The 22,721-nt window shown below is 43.5% G+C and overlaps 1 protein-coding gene across 1 annotated transcript in view; it reads left to right on the top strand.

The window, feature by feature from the left end:
• Positions 1-22,721, top strand: part of lrrc3b (leucine rich repeat containing 3B) — a 52,678-nt gene that overhangs the window by 26,131 nt on the left and 3,826 nt on the right. The window lies entirely within an intron of this gene.

Below are 22,721 nucleotides of genomic sequence, written 5' to 3'. Positions count from 1 at the left end.
GTGTCCAGCGGTGCAGGTGCAGGTGGAGAGAGTATCCAGCGGTGAGGGAGCAGAGAGGTTGTCCAGCAGAGTGGGTGCAGCGAGGTGTCAAGCAGTGAGGGAGCAAAGAGGTTGTCCAGCAGAGCAGGTGTAGAGGTAGTCCAGTGATGATGGTGCAGAGGTAGTCCAGTGATGAGGGTGCAGAGGGTATCCAGCAGTGCAGGTGCAGAGAGGTTGTCCAGCAAAGGTGTAGAGAGGTTGGCCAGCGGTGCGGGTGCAGGGAGGATCCAGCTGGTGCAGGGATGTGTCCAGCGTCGATGGAGAACAGGTACAGGCAGGGAACAGACAGGCAGGTAGGTAACAGGTAACAGGTAGGTAACAGACGGGGGGGTGGGCAGTGGGAGGAGAAGCGGCGAACAGTCAACACCAGCGTCCTCTCCAGGCAGCGTGCAGGGATTCTAGCGGTTCTGGTGGCTAGCTGTATAGGCCGCAGGGGGACGATCGTTGAAGTGTAGGGATTTGGAATGGGTAACTCCAGTTGAATATGTGGCTGGATGGGTGGAATATATTGGGGCACAAATTTGTTCTTGATCACCAGCACTATCATTGGTTTTGTGTCCAGTACCTCAAGTTTTATAATTCAGTTCCATTGAAGTCAATGTCCAACATAGTGTCATGACAATAAACTAAACTCAACTCAACTCTATTAGCATGAAGTTGAAATATTTAGTCAAATATGGTGGATAGACAAAAATGCTGGAGAAACTCAGCGGGTGAGGCAGCATCTATGGAGCGAAGGAATAGGTGGCGTTTCGGGTCGAGACCCTTCTTCAGACTGATAACCTTACCAAATATGTTTATAAGTGAGTAGTCAATAAGGTGCACATCATTGTTGCTAAAGATTAGATGTGGTGCAGGATACTGGGATCCAAGAAGTGGAGTGGGCAGATGTTGTCCCTGGGTTACCTTCTTTGAATAATATGCCTCCATTAGGAAGGTGCAGTGGCACAGCAGTAGAGTTGCTGCCTCACAGAACCAGAGACTCATGTTCAATCCTGACTACGGGTGCTGTCTGTGTGGAATTATCTCTATGACTGTGTGGGTTTTCTCTGCGTGCTCCGGTTTCCTCCTACATTCCAAAGGTGTGCAGATTTGTAGATTAATTAGCTTCCGTATATTGTACCTAGAGTGTAGGATAGAACAAGTGTATGGAATGATTGTTGGTCGGTTTCCAAACAGTTCCTCGAAATTAATTCTGTAGTGGTCTGAGAACATTTTTTCCTTGAATCTGTTGCTGCGCTGTGTGTTGAATGGTAATAAACTTATGTTGCTGTAAAACTAATTCAATATATTTTAAAGGTAAGGTTCAGACTATCAGAGCTGGTATCCCTTTAGATTCTACTGTCCACTGCCGCTGATTTAGTAAGGCACAGGCAAAAATGAGCAGTTTCATAAATATTTTTACCTCAGAACTTTATAAAATTGTGGCTGAGAGCAAACCCACTACCTGTCATTTTGACGTGGTTCCTACAAAGTTTTTAAAGAATGTTTTTAAGAGTTTACCCAGTTTTGTTCTTACAATTATAAACATTTCCCTTGAGACTGGAATTTTCCCAGATTCTTATAAAACCGTTGTCGTAAAGCCTCTGTTAAATAAACCAAATTTAGTCAATGGGCTACTGAGTAATTACAGACCCATATCAAATCTACCCTTTATCAGCAAGGTACTGGAGAAAGTGTATGCAACCAAATATAACACTTCCTGAATCAAAATGACATTTTAGAGAAATTTCAATCTGGTTTCAGAGCAAATTACAGCACTGAGACTGTCCTGATAAAAATAGTCAGTGACCTTAGAGTTTGCATTGACGAGGACAAAGTCTCAGTGCTGATCCTCTTAGATCTCACAGCAGCCTTTGACACCACAGATCACAGTATTCTTATAGATCACCTAGAAAACTGGGTCGGCCTGTCAGATCAGGTACGTTTGGTTCCAATCATATAGAAGTGGAAGGAAGTACTTTGTTAGCCTTGGGGACTATGTGTCACAGCTGTATGATATATCCTTTGGTGTAGCACAAGGTAGCTGCCTTGGCTCGTTATTCTTTTCCTTGTATATGCTGCCGCTAGGAGGAGTTATCAGAGAGCATAATGTAAATGTTCTGTTATGCTGATGACACTCAGTTATACCTCTCTGTTGAACCCGCTGATGCAAATGCCTTAAGTTCTTTGACCACCTGCCTATTTTCCATAAAAGAATAGATGAATGCTACTTTTCTTAAACGCAACGATGACAAGTCAGCAATTTTATTACTTGGATCAAAACCCAAGAGAGAGATGTTACTCGGTAAACTGGGAAATTTGACTGCCAATGTCAAACAAGAAGTCACAAGCCGGGGGGAAAAATTGACAATGATCTTAAATCTCACATAAATAAGGTAACAAAGTGTGCTTTCTATCACCTCAGAAATATTGCTAAAGTACGGCCTTTCTTAACTCAACATGACTGTAAAAAACTCGTACATGCTTTCATATTGATGTGTATTGATGTGGATAGTATTGATGTGGATAGAGAACTGGCTGGCAAACAGGAAGCAAAGAGTAGGAGTAAACGGGTCCTTTTCACAATGGCAGGCAGTGACTAGTGGGGTACCGCAAGGCTCAGTGCTGGGACCCCAGCTATTTACAATATATATTAATGATCTGGATGAGGGAATTGAAGGCAATATCTCCAAGTTTGCGGATGACACTAAGCTGGGGGCAGTGTTAGGTGTGAGGAGGATGCTAGGAGACTGCAAGGTGACTTGGATAGGCTGGGTGAGTGGGCAAATGTTTGGCAGATACAGTATAATGTGGATAAATGTGAGGTTATCCATTTTGGTGGCAAAAACAGGAAAGCAGACTATTATCTAAATGGTGGCTGATTGGGAAAGGGGGAGATGCAGCGAGACCTGGGTGTTATGGTACACCAGTCATTGAAGGTAGGCATGCAGGTGCAGCAGGCAGTAAAGAAAGCGAATGGTATGTTAGCTTTCATTGCAAAAGGATTTGAGTATAGGAGCAGGGAGGTTCTACTGCAGTTGTACAGGGTCTTGGTGAGACCACACCTGGAGTATTGCGTACAGTTTTGGTCTCCAAATCTGAGGAAGGACATTATTGCCATAGAGGGAGTGCAGAGAAGGTTCACCAGACTGATTCCTGGGATTTCAGGACTGTCTTATGAAGAAAGACTGGATAGACTTGGTTTATACTCTCTAGAATTTAGGAGATTGAGAGGGGATCTTATAGAAACTTACAAAATTCTTAAGGGGTTGGACAGGCTAGATGCAGGAAGATTGTTCCTGATGTTGGGGAAGTCCAGGACAAGGGGTCACAGCTTAAGGATAAGGGGGAAATCCTTTAAAACCGAGATGAGAAGAACTTTTTTCACACAGAGAGTGGGTGAATCTCTGGAACTCTCTGCCACAGAGGGTAGTTGAGGCCAGTTCATTGGCTATATTTAAGAGGGAGTTAGATGTGGCCCTTGTGGCTAAAGGGATCAGGAGGTATGGAGAGAAGGCAGGTACAGGATACTGAGTTGGATGATCAGCCATGATCATATTGAATGGCGGTGCAGGCTCGAAGGGCCGAATGGCCTACTCCTGCACCTAATTTCTATCTTTCTATGTTTCTATATCATACTGACTTGATTACTGTAATGCCTTATTTACTGGCCTGCCTTAAAAATCCACCAACAAGTTATAGCTCATTCAAAATGCTGCAGACTGGCTCTTAACAAATACCGAGAAAAGGGAACATATCATCCCAGTATTATATTCCCTGTGTGATCCAGGATATACCATAAGGTCCTCCTTCTTGTCTCCAAAGCCCTAAATGGCTTAGGAGCAATATATTTTGGAGTCCCTCCTTCCCTATGACCCTACTCGAGCTCTCAGGTCTTCTGATGCCGGCCTGTTAGCCACTCAATGCCACGGCAAAAAGAAAATTGGTGAAGCAGCTTTTTTCAATTACGCCCCCAAGCTGTGGAATACCCTACCCAGGGCTATGAGAGACGCCCACTCGGTTGACATTTTTAAACTGCAGCTAAAGACTTATCTTTTTAATAAAGTATTTAACTGATTTTACTTCCTTTGTCCTTTTACAATCTCAATTTTACATTTTATATTTGTATATAAATCTGTGCTTTTTATGCTATTAACTGCCTATTTTCTTACTATTTTAAATTGTATTTTTGTTTAGACCTGTGTCTATGTGGAAAACACTTTGGGTTGCATTCAATTGTATGAAAAATGCTATCCAAATAAAGTTATTAAAGTTATTAAAACATATTCAATACTTAATTTGCTTGAGCAAGTACATGGCATGATTAGCAAGTTTGCAGATGACATCAAAGTGGGTGGTAGTGTAGATCGTGAAGTTGGTTGTCAAAAAGTGCAGCAGGATCTTGATCGGTTGGGCAGGTGGGCGGAGGAATGGTTGTTGGAGTTTAATACAGAGAAATATGAGGTATTGCATTTTGCGAAGTCTAACATGGGCACCACCTGCATAGTGAAGAGTAGGGCTTTGGGAAATGTTGTCGAGCAGAGGGATCTAGGAGTTCAGGTGCATAGTTCCTTGAAAGTGGAGTCACATGTTGATAGGGTGGTCATAAAGACTTTTGGCACATTGGCCATCAATCATAGTACTGAGTATAGAAACATAGAAAATAGGTGCAGGAATAAGCCATTCGGCCCTTCAATATGATTATGGCTGATCATCCAAAATCATTACCCCGTTCCGGCTTTTTCCCCCATATCCCTTGATTCCCTTAGCCCAAAGAGCTAATGTCTCTCCAAGACATCAAGTGAATTGGCCTCCACTGCCTTCTGTGGCAGAGAATTCCACAGATTCACAACTCTCTGGGTGAAAAAGTTTTTCCTCATAATCTTAAATGGCCTACCCCTTATTCTTAAACTGTGACCCCCTGGTTCTGGACTCCCCCAACATCGGCAACATCTACCCTGTCCAATCCTCTAACAATTTCATGCTTCTATAAGATTCCCTCTCATCTTTCTAAATTCCAACGAATACAAGCCCAGTTGACCCATTCTTTCATCATACGTCAGTCCAGCCATCCTGGGAATTAACCCGGTGAACGTTCGCTGCACTCCCTCAATAGCAATTATGTCCTTCCCCAAATTAGGAGACCAAAATTGCACACAGTACTCCAGGAGTGGTCTCACCAGGGCCCTGTGCAACTGCAGTAGGACCTCCTTGTTCCTAAACTCAAATCCTCTCGCAATGAAGGTCAACATGCCATTGGCTTTCTTCACTGCGTGCAGTGCCTGCAGTACCTGCATGCTTATGTTCAGTGACTAATGTACAAGCACACCCAGGTCTCGTTGCACCTCCTCTTCTCCTAATCTGACCATTCAGATAATAATCCGCCTTCATGTTCTTCCCACCAAAGTGGATAACCTCGCATTTATCAGCAATATACTGCATCTGCCATGCTTCTCCCCAGTCACCCAACCTATCCAAGTCATCCTGCAGCCTCATAGCATTCTCCTCGCAGCTCACACTGCCACCCAGCTTTGTGTCATGTGCAACCTTCCCAGTTTTACTTTTTCGCCAAACAGCGATGAACAATTTCTGGAGTTCATCCATGCGGTCTTTAAATCTTCGCCATTGCATCTCCACTGTCAACCCTTTAAGTATAAATTGTCAGTCTATCCTAGCTAATTCCTGTCTCATACCTTCGAAGTCTCCTTTATTCCATTTCAGGACCCTAGTCTCTGAATTAACCTAATGCAGAATTCCACCATATAATGGTCACTGTTGCCCAATGGGCCTTGCACAACAAGATCACTAACTAATCCTTCCTCATTACACAATGACTATGATGGCCGATGCCCTAGCCAGTTCCTCTACATATTGATTTAAAATCCCATCCCATATATATTTCAGGAAATCCTCCTCCTCAGCACTGTTACCAATTTGATTGGCCCAATCTATATGTAGATTGAAGTCACCCATGATAACCGCTGTACCTTTGCAACACGCACCCCTAGTTTTCTGCTTGATGCTATCCCCAACCTCCCTACTGCTGTTTGGAGGTCTGTATACCACTCCAACAAGCGTTTTCTGCCCTTGACTATTTTGCAGTTCTCCCCATACCGATTCTACAGCATCCAAGCTAATATTTCTCCTTGCTATCGCATTAATCTCCTCTTTAACCAGCAACTCTACCCAACCTCCTCTTCCTTTCTGTCTATCCTGAAGCGGTAGGGAGCATCTGCCTATCAAAAAAACCTCACCTATATCCAGATATCGCTTTCCAGGCTTTATCCTGCCTCTCATCTCTTCCTGCTTTCTCTTCCTCCCCCCACTCCCCAAGTCCAGACCCAAAATGTCACTTATCCATGTTCTCCAGAGATGCTGCCTGACCCGCTGAGTTACTCCAGCACTATGTGTCTTGTCAAGTTCTGGCCTAACATTTGAGCACATACAAATGTGAATTGAGTAGCAATAATAATGGAAGCCCAAATCTTTATAATATCATTACTCCATGGAGTTACTCATCATAACTGCATTTTCTTATTGAAAAGAAAATATGTGCCTAAAGAAAACAATGGCTATTTCCATTGTGAGGCAGAATCACTTTGTTGAGGCAGAGATGGGAGAGGGGGGACATCTTTACTTTGCATGTCGCCCTTCCAGAACTATCTTGAGAGATTTCTGATGCTGGCAATTCAAAAAAGTTTAAAACATAACAGAATGCACAGCTCACTCATTAGACAGGAAATCACAGAAGTGGGTAGAGGTACTTGTACAGGTCTTTGCACTTTTGGTCTGCCACCTGAACCCATTGAAACTGATATTTCCAATTGGATCAGACTTCAAACCTTTGCAATGGAAATTCAGTTGGAGATATCTGTTGATATCATTGAAATCATCAATACCAATGCTAAACTGACATATGACACATTTAATGTTGTTTTAAGGCTGTACCACTTTAAGATCTTTTAAGCTGCTGCAAGTAATGTCCCACTTAGGCGATTTTTTCAGGTGACTGCAAAACCGGCAATTGGAACGGCGACTGTCAGAGTGGAACACACACACACACACACACACACACACACACACACACACACACACACACACACACACACACACACACACACACACACACACACACACACACACACACACACACACACACACACACACACACACACACACACACACACACACACACACACACACACACACACCGCTTCCTTCGCCAGTCAGTTATGCAGGTGGGGGACAGGGCAAGTGGGGGAGCGTTGTCTGAGTGAAATTCACACTGTGCAAAGCCAATGTGATACAGACAATCACCACGATGAACAGGGAGGTTGGCGCTGTAATTAAGACGGTGAAAGCACAGTGTACAGGAAGGGTCACTTAAGTCCTTTAAAAGAGGGGGGGAGAATGGGGAAGAAGAGGGGAGACGGGGTGGGGAGAAGGAGTGGAGACAACTTTTAAGAAGCCAGAGATACACGGCTGTGAAGCTCGGTGGACATTAACATTAACGGTCGGTTATCCTTGGTTCTGAAAACTACTGCTTATGTTTTTTTCCTAATGAGCCAATCAAATTCACCGGTCAGCACCACCGTCAGCCTACCTCACTAGGCCACAACCTACATCACCATGGTCACCTGCTACAGCAGCACCTACCGCACGCAACAACCTGTGGTGTCAAAACCACTGTCACTGCTAATTGTTTAACATGTTGAAAAATTAGCGGCGACCAGAATGACGTCGTGACTAGTTACATGGTGCGGGAACTACTCACCACCAGCCCATAAGAATTTAATTATTCCGCTTCCAGTACACATGACAAGTAAACTTTCTTGTCTCTCTATTGATTCTTGAGAATTGTATTATGTGATTAATTGCTCTGTGTTGTTGCAGCAAAGTGTAAAATCTGTCCTGGGGACCCACAGTGACAATGCTCCAGACACTCCAACAGCCTTTTGTAATTAATTTCAATTATCAACTATTTTCCCGGTATCTTGGAGATAGACACAGAGAGATAGTGAGCTGTTGAGAGATAGTAAGCCGTGTGATTCAATAACGATTGCATTTAATGGAAAATAATTCCACATAAAGATGCTCAAGCCACTGGATATCCAGGCAATAATCACGTCTAAAGAATGGAGGCAGTGAAAGGAAGAGTTCACAATGGGCACCTGATCTTCAGAGGTGAGAGGGTAATTATTCACAAGAGAGTCATTTAAATTGTTGTTTGATTATAAATAATACGGTTAAGTCTATATCTTTTGACTTTAAAAAGTAAACACCTGACTTTTGAATTTCATATTTGGACCATGGTGTAACTAAAGACAGCCCTCCAGTGGATTGGCTGGCACCCCAACTAAAATGGATACTTTTTCCTCATATTTTTCCTCATTTTTCCTTTATATTTCCAGGCATCTTAACAGATCAACTTTAACATCTCAGCATGCTGCCCAATCAGTATGTTTCACCAGGCTTTGGCATATGTGAGACAGGAGTTGACAGTCGCTCATTCCAACATACAGCATTTTGATCTTGATGGCATTACAGCGTTGAGGGAAGCCTGAGCAAAAGCCATTATGGGAAACATCAACTCAGGATGTTATCACATACATCCCAGTGAGTGGTCACAGCAGCACAGAAACTGGTTACTTGGCTGCACTTCAACTAAGGGATGACGTGTTGTGATGTAGGGCATAAGGTATAGTCATAGAGTGATGCAGCATGGAAACAGGCCCTTTAGCCCACCTTGCCCACAACGGCCAACATGTCCCAGCTACACTAGTCCCACCTGCCTGCATTTGGTCCATATAACCCCGATACCTATCCTATCCATGTATTTATCTAACTGTTTCTTAAACATCGTGATGGTCCTTGCCTCAACTACCTCCTCTTGCAGCTCATTCTATACACCCACCACACTTTGTGTGAAAAAGTTACCCCTCAGATTCCAATTAAATCTTTTCCCTTTCACCTTAAACCTATGTCCTTGATTCCCCGAAACTGGACAAGAGACGGTGCATCTACCCAATCTATTCCTCACATAATTTTATATAGCGAGATGTGTGTCGTCAAACAAAGCGATTTTTATTAAGTTAACACAAAACAGCTCACAGAACCACAACAAGGGGCAAGGGCATTACTAACAGTTTCTATACCCCAGGACCCCGTGACCCGCTCTTCCTGCCATACCAAGTCACATGCCCAACCCCCAGAGCACGCACCACGCGTGGCTAACCACCAGGACCGGCACAATACCTCTATAAGGTCACCCCTCATCCTCCTGCGCACCAAAGAATACCCTACCCTACCCTACTTAACGTCTCCCTATAGGTACTGATTTCTAAAAATTAATGAAAGTAAATAACTATAAATATGCCCGTGCAGGAAGGTTACATATTTACTGTTCATTTTAAACAAATGACCTCACATTTCTCGAATTAACCTTTCTCATTCAGTGAACTTTAAATTAAGATTGTGTGGTTCTTCTTCTTCTTGCGTATGGCGTGCACAGCCTAAAGTTGTAGGACAACTTGTTCTATTTGATCTTATTTGATTGTGCACGCCAGGTTGATTGCATTCGTTGAAACAGGGTGGACCACGTGAAGGTTGCATTCTCCCACCCCATTGTGTGGTTAATGGAACATTAGTGAAAAGGATAAAATGTGAACATTTTTGCTCTATTTTAATGCAACCTAAAAGTAATGAATGGGTCGGCTCTCCACCTATTTCATCGGTCTAATATTGGCGGGTTTTCGTATGATTTAGGCTAATCGCGCACACCTTTTTCCCAGATCTTCAAGTTTGACAGTAGGATTACAGGAGTATTGTTGCATATGTTAAATATTCTACTGTTGGGTTGAAGCCGTTTCATTTCAAAGAAAGCAGCCTAGAGATTTTCATTGGAATTTCGACCCCTTGTGTTTTCAGACCTTTTCAGACCTTTTCAGACATCGCCAAATCCTTACAGCCAATGAAGAAAGCTAATGGAATGTTGGCCTTCATAACAAGATGATTTCAGTATTGGAGTAAAGAGGTTCTTCTGCAATTGTATAGGGCTCTGGTGAGACCACATCTGGAGTATTGTGTACAGTTTTGGTCTCCTAATTTGAGGAAGGACATCCTTGTGATTGAGGCAGTGCAGCGTAGATTCACGGGATTGATCCCTGGGATGGCGGGACTGTCATATGAGGAAAGATTGAAAATACTAGGCTTGTATTCACTGGAGTTTAGATGGATGAGTGGGGATTTTATAGAAGCATATAAAATTATAAAAGGACTGGACAAGCTAGATGCAGGAATAATTTTCCCAATGTTGGACGAGTCCAGAACCAGGGGCCACAGTCTTAGAATAAAGGGGAGGTAATTTAAGACTGAGGTGAGAAAAAACTTTTTCACCCAGAGAGTTGTGAATTTATGGAATTCCCTGCCACGGAGGGCAGTGGAGGCCAAGTCACTGGATGGATTTGAGAGAGAGTTAGATAGAGCTCTAGGGGGCTAGTGAAGTCAAGGAATATGTGGAGAAGGCAGGCACGGGTTATTGATAGGAGACGATCAGCCATGATCACAATGATTGGCGGTGCTGGCTCGAAGGGCAGAATGGCCTCTCCTGCACCTATTTTCTATGTTTCTATGTTTCAATAAGTAATTTGAAATCCCTCGAATAAAGAACCAGATTATCGATTTTTTCGGACCCAAGTGTTTCCCAGGCAAACTGAATTGCTCTTCTTTAAACGTGCTCTGAGATAATTTACATTCACCAATGAGGGCCGTGGACTGGTAAGCCTCCTGAGCTGGCTGTTGTATGCCACTGGGAGCACACTGGTTCCTCAAGCACATCTCCCAGCAACTTCTTACAAAGGAGTGCTCTCCCTGTTTAACCGGTGAGACCTTGTGTAGTGCATGGTGTTCATCAGAATGTGACCTGCTACACCTAAAAGGCCTGGACATCTGATAAATCTCCTTCCCTGAGCTTGTCAGCCATCAGATAAACTTGTCCAGACAACTAGCATCAGGCACATTATAAATGTTAAATTGCAGCTAAGGCAGTTTGCATTTTGACCAGAATGCTGCCTGGATTAGAAGGTGTTAGCTATAGGAGAGGTTGAACAAACTTGAATTGTTTTCTCTGGAACGTTGCAAATTGAGGGGAATCATAGAAATATGTAAAACTATGAGAAGCATAGATAGCATAAACAGACAGAAGCTTTTTCCCAGGATGGAAATGTGAAGAACTAGAAGGCATAGCTTTAAGGTGATAGGGGCTAAGTTTAAAAGAGATGTCATAAGGTTATAAGGAATAGTAGTAGAATTAGGCCATTTGGCCTATCGAGTCCACCATGCAGGGCAAGATGTTTTACTCAGAGTAGTGGATGTCTGGAATGCACTGCCAGGGGTGGTGTTAGAGGCAGATATGATAGTGCCAGTTATGAGTTCTTTGGATAGACACATGGATATGCGGGGAATGTAGGGATTTGGATCACATGCAGGTAGAGGAGATTAGTTTAACTAGGCATTATTAGGCATTTAACTAGGCTTGGACATTGTGGGCCAAAGGGCCAGTTCCTGTGCTGTATGTTTTACAACAACCTCAACATGACCATCATGTGAATGTTATTTAGTTTAACGCAAACAAAAGTAATTGGCATACAATCTTGTCCTGCCCTCTAGAAGACTTCTAGAACAATTCCTGGAAAACTATACGTCAAGAGTCAAGTCAAGAGTTTTATTGTCATCTGACCCAAAATGGAACTATCAAATTCTTACTTGCAGCAGTACAAGATATGTAAACACCATAATAACTCTGTAAACGCCATAATAAATAACAAAAATGTTCAAATAATAGTGCAAAAAACAATGCCCAGAAGTCTAGGTAGTTTGGAACTTATTTGGAGGTTGTAGTGTTTAATAGCGTGATGGTTGTCGGGAAGAACCTACTCTTGAACTTGGACGTTGCAGTTTTCTGGCACCTATTTTTTTTGCGATGGCAGGAGTGAAATGAGTGTGAAGCCAGGTTGGTGTGGGTCTTTGATGATCCTGGATGCCTTTTTGAGGCAACGACTCCTGTATATTCTTCTGATGTTGGAGAGGTCAATACCTGTGGCGGACTGGGCAGTGCTCACTATTTCTTGCATTCTTCTTTGTTCCTGGGCATTCGAGCTGCCGAACCAGGCCGTGATGTGACCAGTCAATATGCTCTCGACTGTACACCTGTAGAGGTTCAGGTTGAGATACTCAATCTCCTCAACCTACTGAGGAAGTAGAGGCATAACTGAAGGATAACCGCAAAGTCCAGTTTCATTTATTCCATATAATATATTATACTATTGTTCCCACATGAAAAACAGTAAAATAATTGCAGAATTTTATTTCCTAAATTCAATGTAAATAAAAACAGATGGGCAAAAGGATATTTTTTTGGTGTCCTGGATAAGGATCTTGCAGTAAAAGGGTTTCTAATTATATTTATTGTATCCATGGAGAGAATGACGTGTAAAACTCTTACTTGTGAAGATGTTATGGGCCTGTGAGCTGCTAAGGAAAGTGATATCTTAAGAAATGGTGTTGTGTTTTTTTCTCATTTACACAATGTTTGCATATTTGCTGGCTCCTTGTTTCAATAAATGCCAGTGTACTTAGATCTACAGAATGATTCAAAAGGTAATGACTATAGTATATGACACTGGCAACGAGGATGGGAGAAATGGTTATGGAGATCCCAGGCTATTGGAGGTCTTTTTAACTTTAACTTTAACTTTTCTTCCACAGAGGTTCTAGTCTGCAGATTATTTAGAGTATATTTTTGTTTTTGTTATTATTGAAAGTAATTGTTGAGTGCAAATTTGCAGAGACTTGGCAGCAAGTCTCCACTCCTCCTCTCTCCCCCCCCCCCCCCCCCCCCCCCCCCCCCACCCCCCCCCCCCCCCCCCCCCCCTCCACCCCCCCTCACCCCTGTGCTCTCTAAAGGACTTGCAGTACACTGTGCAGCCGTCTTTTACCTTCCTCTTCATCGCGGGTGTGAATTTCAGAGAGTGCGCCCCCGCTTTCCCTGGCCCCCGCCTTTGCGTGTGTGTGTGCGTGTGCGTGTGCATGTGCGTGTGCGTGTGCGTGCGTGTGTGTGTGTGTGTGTGGTTGGTTGATCCAGCTCGAGATTTTCAGGTAATTGCCCTCGAGCTTGAAGGTCGAAGACACACTTCTGAACTTGCGGATTGGGTCGCCGCAGTGGGACAGCCCCTTGAGGAATCAAAGTAAAGCACAAGATAGGTTTTAATATTCATTTGGAGCGTTCAAACATGTTCTCGAGCTTCAACAACATTGTGAAGCCTGCAGGAGGGAATCTTAACGAGTGAAATGCACGCATGTGTGAGTGGAAGAAAATATTTTATTAGCAGGTGAATCTTGACTTATGCAACTATTGTATTTCTTGGCAAAATGGAGTACAGTAGATGAACTTGGATACTTGAGGACAGAACGTGCTGGAGTAACTCAGTGGGTCAAGCATGATCGCTGGAGAACTTGGATAGGTGATGTTTTAGGTCCAATGCTAGCGAAAAGCCTGGCTCCTGGGAATAGGTACAAGTTTACATGTATTTGCCTATCAGTGTACATAAGCTTGCAGTTTGACTAGCTTTATTTTTAATCAAAAAAAATTAATTCAATTATTTACAATAATATGTACAATAGGTGCAGGAGTAGGTCATTCGGCCCTTCGAGCCAGCGCCTCCATTCAATGTGATCATAGATGATTATCCCCAATCAGTACCCCATTCCTGCCTTCTCCCCATATCCCCTGATTCCGCTATCTTTAAGAGCCCTATCTAGCTCTCTCTTGAAAGTATCCAAAGAACCGGTCTCCACCACTCCCGGAGGCCGAGAATTCCACAGACTCACAACTCTCTGTGAGAAAACGTGTTTATTTGTACTGTTATGTACGAAATAAATCAAAACAAAACCCAACAACATAATACGTCAAACAAATATTCTTCAATACTAAATATATTATTACACTATTTTAAGGATGCATTCCACCCCCCGCAGTGACCAGAAGTCCCGGGAATTCCCCAGGGCACCCGTGGACAGCGTGTAGTCGTCTGGATAGCTTTACCTGTTTGTTTCCTTCTTTATAAAGTATAAACCTGTAATCTTTTGAGGAATATGTTACAGGATCACTACTGAAGAGATTGTGCTGTGCGCTTATATCTTGTTATCTGGTTTGCATCATTCTTACAATTCAGTTGGAGATTGATAGTCACAAGTTATGTTTACATGTAGGTCTTTTTCATTGAATGAGTGACAGTGATATTCTGTTTCGAGACCAGTTCAAAGCAGCCCACAATATCCACAGTTAAACTATTCAAGTAAATTAGACTGAGACTCAACCAGCCCCACATAGCACAGAACGGAACAACTATCCAAGGGTGATCTCACTATAATTACACTCAGTCGGCTACACTGAGCAAACCACATCACTGGCATGTCTGACGCCAGACTCCTGAAACAAATGCTCTATTCCAAGCTCCGTCGTGGGTGGAGATCACCAGGCAGAGAGTGGAAAATATTCAAGGATGTTGTCGAATGATCCCATTCAAAAAAATAAAACTTCTCTCCACTGACTTCTGGCCCATGCCAGCTGAAAGTGGTAAAGGGGTTTTCAAGATATGATACAGAACTTGAAAGCTGTTCACCGAGAGCAACCCGGCCCACTCACCAACCACCCACCTGCTGTCCAGTCAGGCCCCTGCTGCCCCATCGGTGGACGTGTCTGTGGTTCCTACGTTAGCCCAATTAGTTCCTTTAGAAACAGAGTGGAAGCAAGTCATCATGAAAAGGCTAGTCCAGCAAACAACTTCAAACGGTGATATAAAGAGACATAGAACATATGAATTAAAGATATGCAAAAAATGAACGATGAGCAAGGAAAGGTGGAGCCCACAATAGCCCATTGTTGGCTGTGGGCAAAGTGATAACGAGTTATACAGACAATGAGATGCACCAGGACAACAGTGAAACTAGTATGGCGACTAGGGTGGGGGAGGGACAAAGAGAGAGGGGATACAAGGGTTACTTGAAGTTAGAGAAATCAATCATGATCTCCTGCCCCAGGGGCATTAATGGGCCTCCTTTTAACCCAGCTATCCTGCAAACAAACACTGGTGGCAGATGTTGACAATTGACAAGAGCACCAGAAGATTCCACTGTGGTGCAACTGTGGATTGGAATATAAGCAAACTTGCTTATGCATCCTAGGTACACAAAAATGCTGGAGAAACTCAGCGGGTGCAGCAGCATCTATGGAGCGAAGGAAATGGACGACGTTTCGGGCTGAAACCCTTCTTCAGACTGATGGGGGGTGGGGGGGAGAAGGAAGGAAAAAGGGAGGAGGAGGAGCCCGAGGGCGGGGGGATGGGAGGAGACAGCTCGAGGGTTAAGGAAGGGGAGGAGACAGCAAGGGCTAGCAAAACTGGGAGAATTCAACGTTTATGCCATCCGGACGCAAGCAACCCAGGCGGAATATAAGGTGCTGTTCCTCCAATTTCCGGTGTTGCTCACTCAGGAGACCCAGGACAGAGAGGTCAGATTGGGAATGTGAGGGGGAGTTGAAGTGCTGAGCCACCGGGAGTTCAGGTAGGTTATTGCGGACTGAGCGGAGGTGTTCGGCGAAACGATCGCCCAACCTCCGCTTAGTCTCCCCGATGTAAATCAGCTGATATCTAGAGCAGCGGATGCAGTAGATGAGGTTGGAGGAGATGCAGGTAAACCTTTGTCGCACCTGGAACGACTGCTTGGGTCCTTGAATGGAGTCGAGGGGGGAGGTAAAGGGACAAGTGTTGCATTTCTTGCGGTTGCAACGGAAAGTGCCCGGGGAGGGGGTGGTACGGGAGGGAAGGGAAGAATTGACAAGGGAGTTGTGGAGGGAGCGGTCTTTGCGGAAGGCAGACATAGGGGGAGATGGGAAGATGTGGCGAGTGGTGGGGTCACGTTGGAGGTGGCGGAAATGGCGAAGGATTATTTGTTGTATTTGCCGGCTGGTGGGGTGAAAGGTGAGGATCTAGGGGACTGTGCCCTTGTTGCAAGTGCGGGGATGGGGAGAGAGAGCAGTGTTGCGGGGTATAGATGAGACCCTGGTGCGAGCCTCATCTATGGTGGCGGAGGGGAATCCCCGTTCCCTGAAGAACGAGGACATTTCCGATGCCCTGGTGTGGAACGTCTCATCCTGGGAACAGATGCGGCGTAGGCGGAGGAATTGGGAGTAGGGGATGGAGTCTTTACATGGGGCAGGGTGGGAAGACGTGTAGTCCAGATAGCCATGTCAGTCAGTTGGTTTGTAGTGTATGTCGGTCAGAAGTCTGTCCCCTGCGATGGAGATGGTGCGGTCAAGGAATGGTAGGGAAATGTCGGAAATGGTCCAGGTGTATTGGAGTGCCAGATGGAAGTTAGTGGTAAGGTGGATGAAGTCAGTCAGTTGTGTGTGGGTGCAGGAGGTGGCCCCAAAGCAGTCGTCAATGTAACGGAGGTAGAGGTCGTGGATGGGGCCCTGGTACGTATTGAACAAGGATTGTTCAACGTACCCGACAAAGAGGCAGGCGTAGCTGGGGCCCATGCGTGTGCCCATAGCTACGCCTTGTGTTTGGAGGAAATGGGAGGAGTCAAACGTAAAGTTGTTGAGGGTGAGGACTAACTCCGCTAGGCGGAGGAGGGTGTCAGTGGCTGGGTATAGGTTGCTCCTCTGGTCGAGGAAGAACCGGAGGGCTTTGAGGCCATCCTGGTGGGGGATGGAGGTGTAGAGTGACTGGACATCCATGGTGAAGATGAGGTGGTGGGGGCCTAGAGAGTGGAATGCGCGGAGGCGGCGGAGAGTGTCTGAGGTGTCTAGAACATAGGTGGGAAGGGATTTAACCAAGGGGGATAGTATGGAGTCAAGGTATGTGGAGATGAGTTCGGTGGGGCATGAACAGGCAGAGACAATGGGTCTGCCGGGAGAGTTCAGCGATATGAGCGAATTTGGAAGCACAAACTTGTAGATGCAACTACACTGCATTGTGAACACCTCTATGGCAGTTTCTAAGTTTGTAATAAACTCAGATCAAATCTGTGCTTTGAGGTAATTAAGCCAGGCGGTCAGGTGAAGCTGTTGGAGCATAGGAAGCAGAAACTAATTTGATATATGTCCCATTATCCAGTGCCATCCCTGAGCTTTGTGTTTATGAATAATATTTCTTTAAAGGAATTCCGGAGAAATATGGAAACAGAGCCTCGAAATTATTTGGCCTTTGCAAAGGTGTATTTGCTCAAACATGTAGAGCAGGCCAGTTTTTTATTTCTTGATGGTCTATCAGTACAGCAATCTATAAAGGTTACACAAAAAAGCTGGAGGTACAGGGTGTGAATGATATGCTCCCACAGCTGGGTGGTGGCCGGTGCATGTCATGCCATTATCTTGGATTAGTACATCAAACATGCAGAAGGTAAGTGGGTTAGCAGGCAACAAACTATACCTGATTTACTGTTGATGCGCAGCGGACCGTTGCATGTTTTGTAGAAGGCTGTGGCAATGTCCAATGTCCATTGGTTGCAAGAGTGAAGGAAGGATGTGGTTGACAAAGGCTTGGGGTGAAAGGGATGGGGTGGTTTGCAACAGGGTGTGTCTGGGTTTTTAGGCAGTGTGGGAGGAGGGGAAAATTACAACCTTGATCGTTTGGTCAGGGCAAGGGAGTGTGGTCACAATCATCTGAGGGAAGAATGAATAGGCAATGATCAGATGAGGAGGGTGTGGAGATCATGATCACATGAGGTCTAGTGGTGAAGAGCCCAAAATAAATCTGTGGAAGAGACTAAGTACGAATAAGCCCTTTAAGTTGTGCAGACACTGGGCACACCCCTTTGAGAAGGTTAAGTTATTGGGAAGGTAAAATTATTAAAATGTAAATTTGCAGTGATTCAATTTTGCTCAAAGATCCCAGCAATAATCTCTGGTTAACTATATTAATAACATTACAATAATTTTGAAAAAACATTAGCCAATCTTATCAACGTGTTCCTTTGTGGCACATTATGAATTAAAATAGTAAGATTAAACGAGAACTTACCAGTTTGAAGTTTGATCTTGATTTTATGAGGAGTTACGATGAGCGATTACGTGAAGAAGGGCTGTCCGTCTGCGTGCGCGTCAATCTTCAAAGCAGCGGTGTTAAATCACAGATAAAAAAGAAGACCTGAGAATAGTAAGATTGTGAAAAACTAGAACTTCCATATGACCTTGATAATATGAGGGTGGGAGCGGTGGGCACGTAATCGCTCATCGTAACTCCTCATAAAATCAAGACCAAACTTTAAACTGGTAAATTCTCATTTAATCTTACTATTTTACTTCGGAGTCACGTGAGTGACTACGTGAAGATTTCAAAGCTCTGTGATTTCACGCCGGTTATGAATCCAGGCGTCACACACTGAATGGATTGTCCATGGATGAGAGTATTATTAAAGCATTCAGACATAACGTAGTTAGTAAAGACAAACTTAAAAATAAAACCGCTGGAACGTTCTTTCGTTCACCCATCCTGCAGCCGCTAGGATGTCATCAAGGGGCACGTCCATCGTTCTTGCTGCCGACATAGATGCAGCCCTGGTGGAGTGAGATTTAAAGATATGTGTATTTATTCCCGATACCACCATTACCTCCTTTAACCATCTGGAGATAGTTTGTGTTGACACCTTTCGGTGTGGTTTCTTGTGGCTGATGAGGAACGATTGTTCTGAGTCTCTGAGGTTCTCCGTGACTCTCAGGTAGTGGTGTAAATGTGTTACCACACACAATCGTTGGTCCTCTGGATATGCCAGGAACTGGACCTTCATCCCTGGCATTCCTGGCCTGCTCTGTTTGATCAGGTCCTTAACAATGAATGTTATGTTATTCATGTCGTTGGTCATGTGGTCCAGTCGTAGTTTTTGTAGTGTCTGGACTCTTTGGGCTGTTATTAGCGCCATCAGCATAACCACTTTCAATGTTAGTTTTGACAAAGATAAGGCCATTGGCTGTCCCCACTGACGAAGTAAGGTCAGTACCATGCTCACATCCCATGTGTCCGTGTATCAAATTGTAAATTCCCTTCATGAATTTTATTACGAAGGGGTGCGTTCCTATCGGCCCGTGCCCTGCCTCCAGTGTCAGATAGGTGGATAGTGCACATCTGGCACTGTTGATTGCGCTATAACTTAATTTATTGTCATAGTGCAGGGCTGATAGGAACTCCAAGACATCTGTTATCCGAACTATGTTGTATGTTATATCGTTTGCATGGCAGAAAGCTTCCCACTTCTTAATATGAGTGGCGTACTGTTTTTTTGGTACTGTCCCTCCATGCCTTTGTGATGACATCCACAGTTCGTTCAGATAGTCTAATGTCTTGAAATGGCCTCCTCAGAATCTGCAAACCAACAAATGGACATTGCACACATTGAATGAGGGTTAGCAGCGAAGGATGCAAGAGCTAGTTAAGACGTCCAGTTCTTTTCTTGGTGTATTCTGAGTTGATCCTGAAAGTAGGAAACAATCTTGAAATGTTCAAGAAGGAACTGCAGATGCTGGAAAATCGAAGGTACACAAAAATGCTGGAGAAACTCAGCGGGTGCAGCAGCATCTATGGAGCGAAGGAAATAGGTAACATTTCGGGCCGAAACGTTACCTATTTCCTTCGCTTCATAGATGCTGCTGCACCCGCTGAGTTTCTCCAGCATTTTTGTGTACCAACAATCTTGAAATGTTCTGTGGATATATAGAAGTTTAGTATTCTCTGAAGCATAGAGTGGGGAAGAGGGTTTAACTGATTTATAAGAAGGTATATGTAGATCGGAGTGTTGGACTACCTTGAAATTGCACCATTCGAAAATCACTTCGATGAAACAGAGACCCAAGAGTTCAGGCACTTCCTTGTAAGTGCAGTTGGAATAAAACCACAAAATTATCACACACAAGTCTAAATGTAAAGACATCGAAGTAAAAAAATAAAGAAGTTGCGATAAATTTGTAAGTAATATTGTTGCAACCCCAGTTAGAGTAACATGCACAACTTTGGGTGGTATAAAATGGAATAAAGTCTGTGTGAGAATTCAATGGCATGCAAGAAATAGAAAACAATAGGAATAAAGTGGGGTATGCTGACAAAACAATGAAATAGATTTTATATGTAAGAAAGAACTGCAGATGCTGGTTTAAATTGAAGGTAGACGCAAGATGCTGGAGTAACAGTGGGACAGGCTATATCTCTGGAGAGATTTTATATATTTTTATTCAAGACTTCTCAATAAAATGACTAGGGACTTTACTTTGAGGAACAGTGATGAGGGTCATAGTAAAATAGTAATCAATGTTATGAGCTTGTGATGAAGTCATATTTTCTGGAAATTTACTACCTATTTTGTTAAATGCAATTTATAGTAACGGCTACGTTCCAATACTTAAATTTGAAATGAATAAAACCAATTTCTGAGTACAAAGTGTTGAATTTCTCTGTTCAGTAGACTATTGATGGCACAGTGTTGCAACAGTAGAGTTGCACCCTAACAGCACCAGAGAGTCGGGTTTGATTCTGACTACGAGTGCCATCTGTATGGAGTTTGTACATTATTCCTATGACCACTCCGGTTTCCTCCCGCATTCCAGAGATATGCAGGTTTGTAGGTGAATTGCTTCTGTAAATTGTTCCTCATGTGTATAATAGAATTAGTGGATGGGTGAACATTAGCTGGCACAGACTCATTGGGTGTAAGGGCTTGTTTCCTCGTTGTATCTCTAAACTAAATTATTTTTTATGGGAAAATTTGATAAGTAGGGGCATTCAGGGAAGAGAAAAGGAAGTTATTATTTGTGTGTTAATCATAGTGTAATGGATTATTATTCTGCATAATGCCTTCCTTTAATACCCAATTGGAGGGTGGCATTTTTGGCTAAAGTGCATAGCTGAGGTTGAGAGATCGTAGGAGTTAAATTTATTTTAATTGATTGGTTAAGGATTGGCACAGACACAATAAACCATTTGCCAGTCTTGGACACATTGTAAAATTTCCTTTATAGACAAAAATGCTGGAGAAACTCAGTGAGTGAGGCAGCATCTGTGGAGCGAAGGAATAGGTGACGTTTCAGGTCGAGACCCTTACAATTTCCTTTCTCTTTACCAATTGCATTGCTTTTACTCGTCTATTTTTGGAAACAATTCACCGTTATGCTATTATCTTTCAGAGATATTGCTTCCTCGGTCTACTTGCTATTCGGTAAACAAAAGTAAATGCTAGAATTAATCCTAAACTCTAATTTCACTTTCCCATCATCTTGGATTGTATATTTAATTTAATGCAGTAATAAATTACTTTTTGAATATTGGTGTTCCATCTTCGTAATTCTTTCTCCTGAATCTTTTATTTGGCAATGTGACGTTTTTAGCTCTGCACTGGACTTACCCTAAACTATAACTGTCTTATTGCTTTGCGTCACATCCCTACAACAAGACGAGCCTCCAGACATGCTACTTTATTCAGAGTAATTCCTACTTTTAGAAACCTGCAACTCAAGTCTGCCTCTATTTAGATAGTCTAACTTTGGCAACTCTCCAATTCTGAGGTGTTTTTGTTTTCAGTTTTTCAACTTGATTTATTCATACCCTTTGCCTGTCTTGCTTCTATCTCTACTTCGTCTGTCTCTTTTTCGTCAAAAGGATGGATTTGAATTTCAAGTGCACCATGTACTTAAAAATGAATATTCACTGCGGAGTGTAACCGTGGATCTATTTACTTTAGCATGTCTTGTTTGATTTACTTGCGTTTGGATGGCATGTTCGATTTTCTTCTATGGAAGTCACCTGTCAGAAATCCGAAGGACTGAGAAATGATTCAGTAAACATACATCTTGTATTCACTGGAATTTAGAAGGATGAGGGGGTATCTTATAGAAACATATACAATTCTTAAAGGATTGGACAAACTAGATGCAAGAAAAATGTTCCCAATGTTGGGGGAGTCCAGAACTAGGGGTAACATTTAAGAATAAGGGGTAGGCCATTTAGGACTGAGATGAGCAAAATCTTTTTCACCCAGAGAGTAGTGAATCTGTGGAATTCTCTGCCACAGTGGGCAGTGGAGGCCAATTCACTGGCAAGAGAGTTAGATTTAGCTCTTAGGGCTAAAAGAATCAGGGGATATGGGGAAAAATAAGGAAGGGGGCACTGATTTTAGATGATCAGCCATGATCAGCTGGCTTGAAGGGCCGAAGGGCCTACTCCTTCACCTATTTTTCTATGTTTCTACATTTTGTTGCACCTTTCGTGAGAGAAACATTTTGCAAGATTCTTCATGGGAGGAAATTACCACAACCGTGTTCAATGGGATGATTGAAGGGAAAGGTTTAAGGGAGTGTTCGACGATGGTGAGATATGGAAAAGGACAAAAGATTTGAGGAAGGGAATGGAAATTTTGGAGCACATTGTGTCGGGAGGAAATACAGAAGCCAAACACAAAAAGCTGGAGTAACTCAGCAGGTCAGGCAGCATCTCTGGAGAAAATGACCCTGACACGAAACATCACCTATTCCTTCTCTCCAGAGATGCTGCCTGTCTCGCTGAGTTACTCCAGCATTTTGTGTCTACCTTCGATTTAAACCAACATCTGCAGTTCTTTCCTGCACCTATTCCTTTACTGCAGAGGTGCTGCCTGAC

The sequence above is a fragment of the Leucoraja erinacea genome, chromosome 2, assembly GCF_028641065.1.
Source record: "Leucoraja erinacea ecotype New England chromosome 2, Leri_hhj_1, whole genome shotgun sequence".
NCBI lineage: Eukaryota > Metazoa > Chordata > Chondrichthyes > Rajiformes > Rajidae > Leucoraja > Leucoraja erinaceus.
The sequence above is the reverse complement of the archived record's forward strand: the minus strand, read 5'-3'. Positions and strand labels throughout refer to the sequence as shown.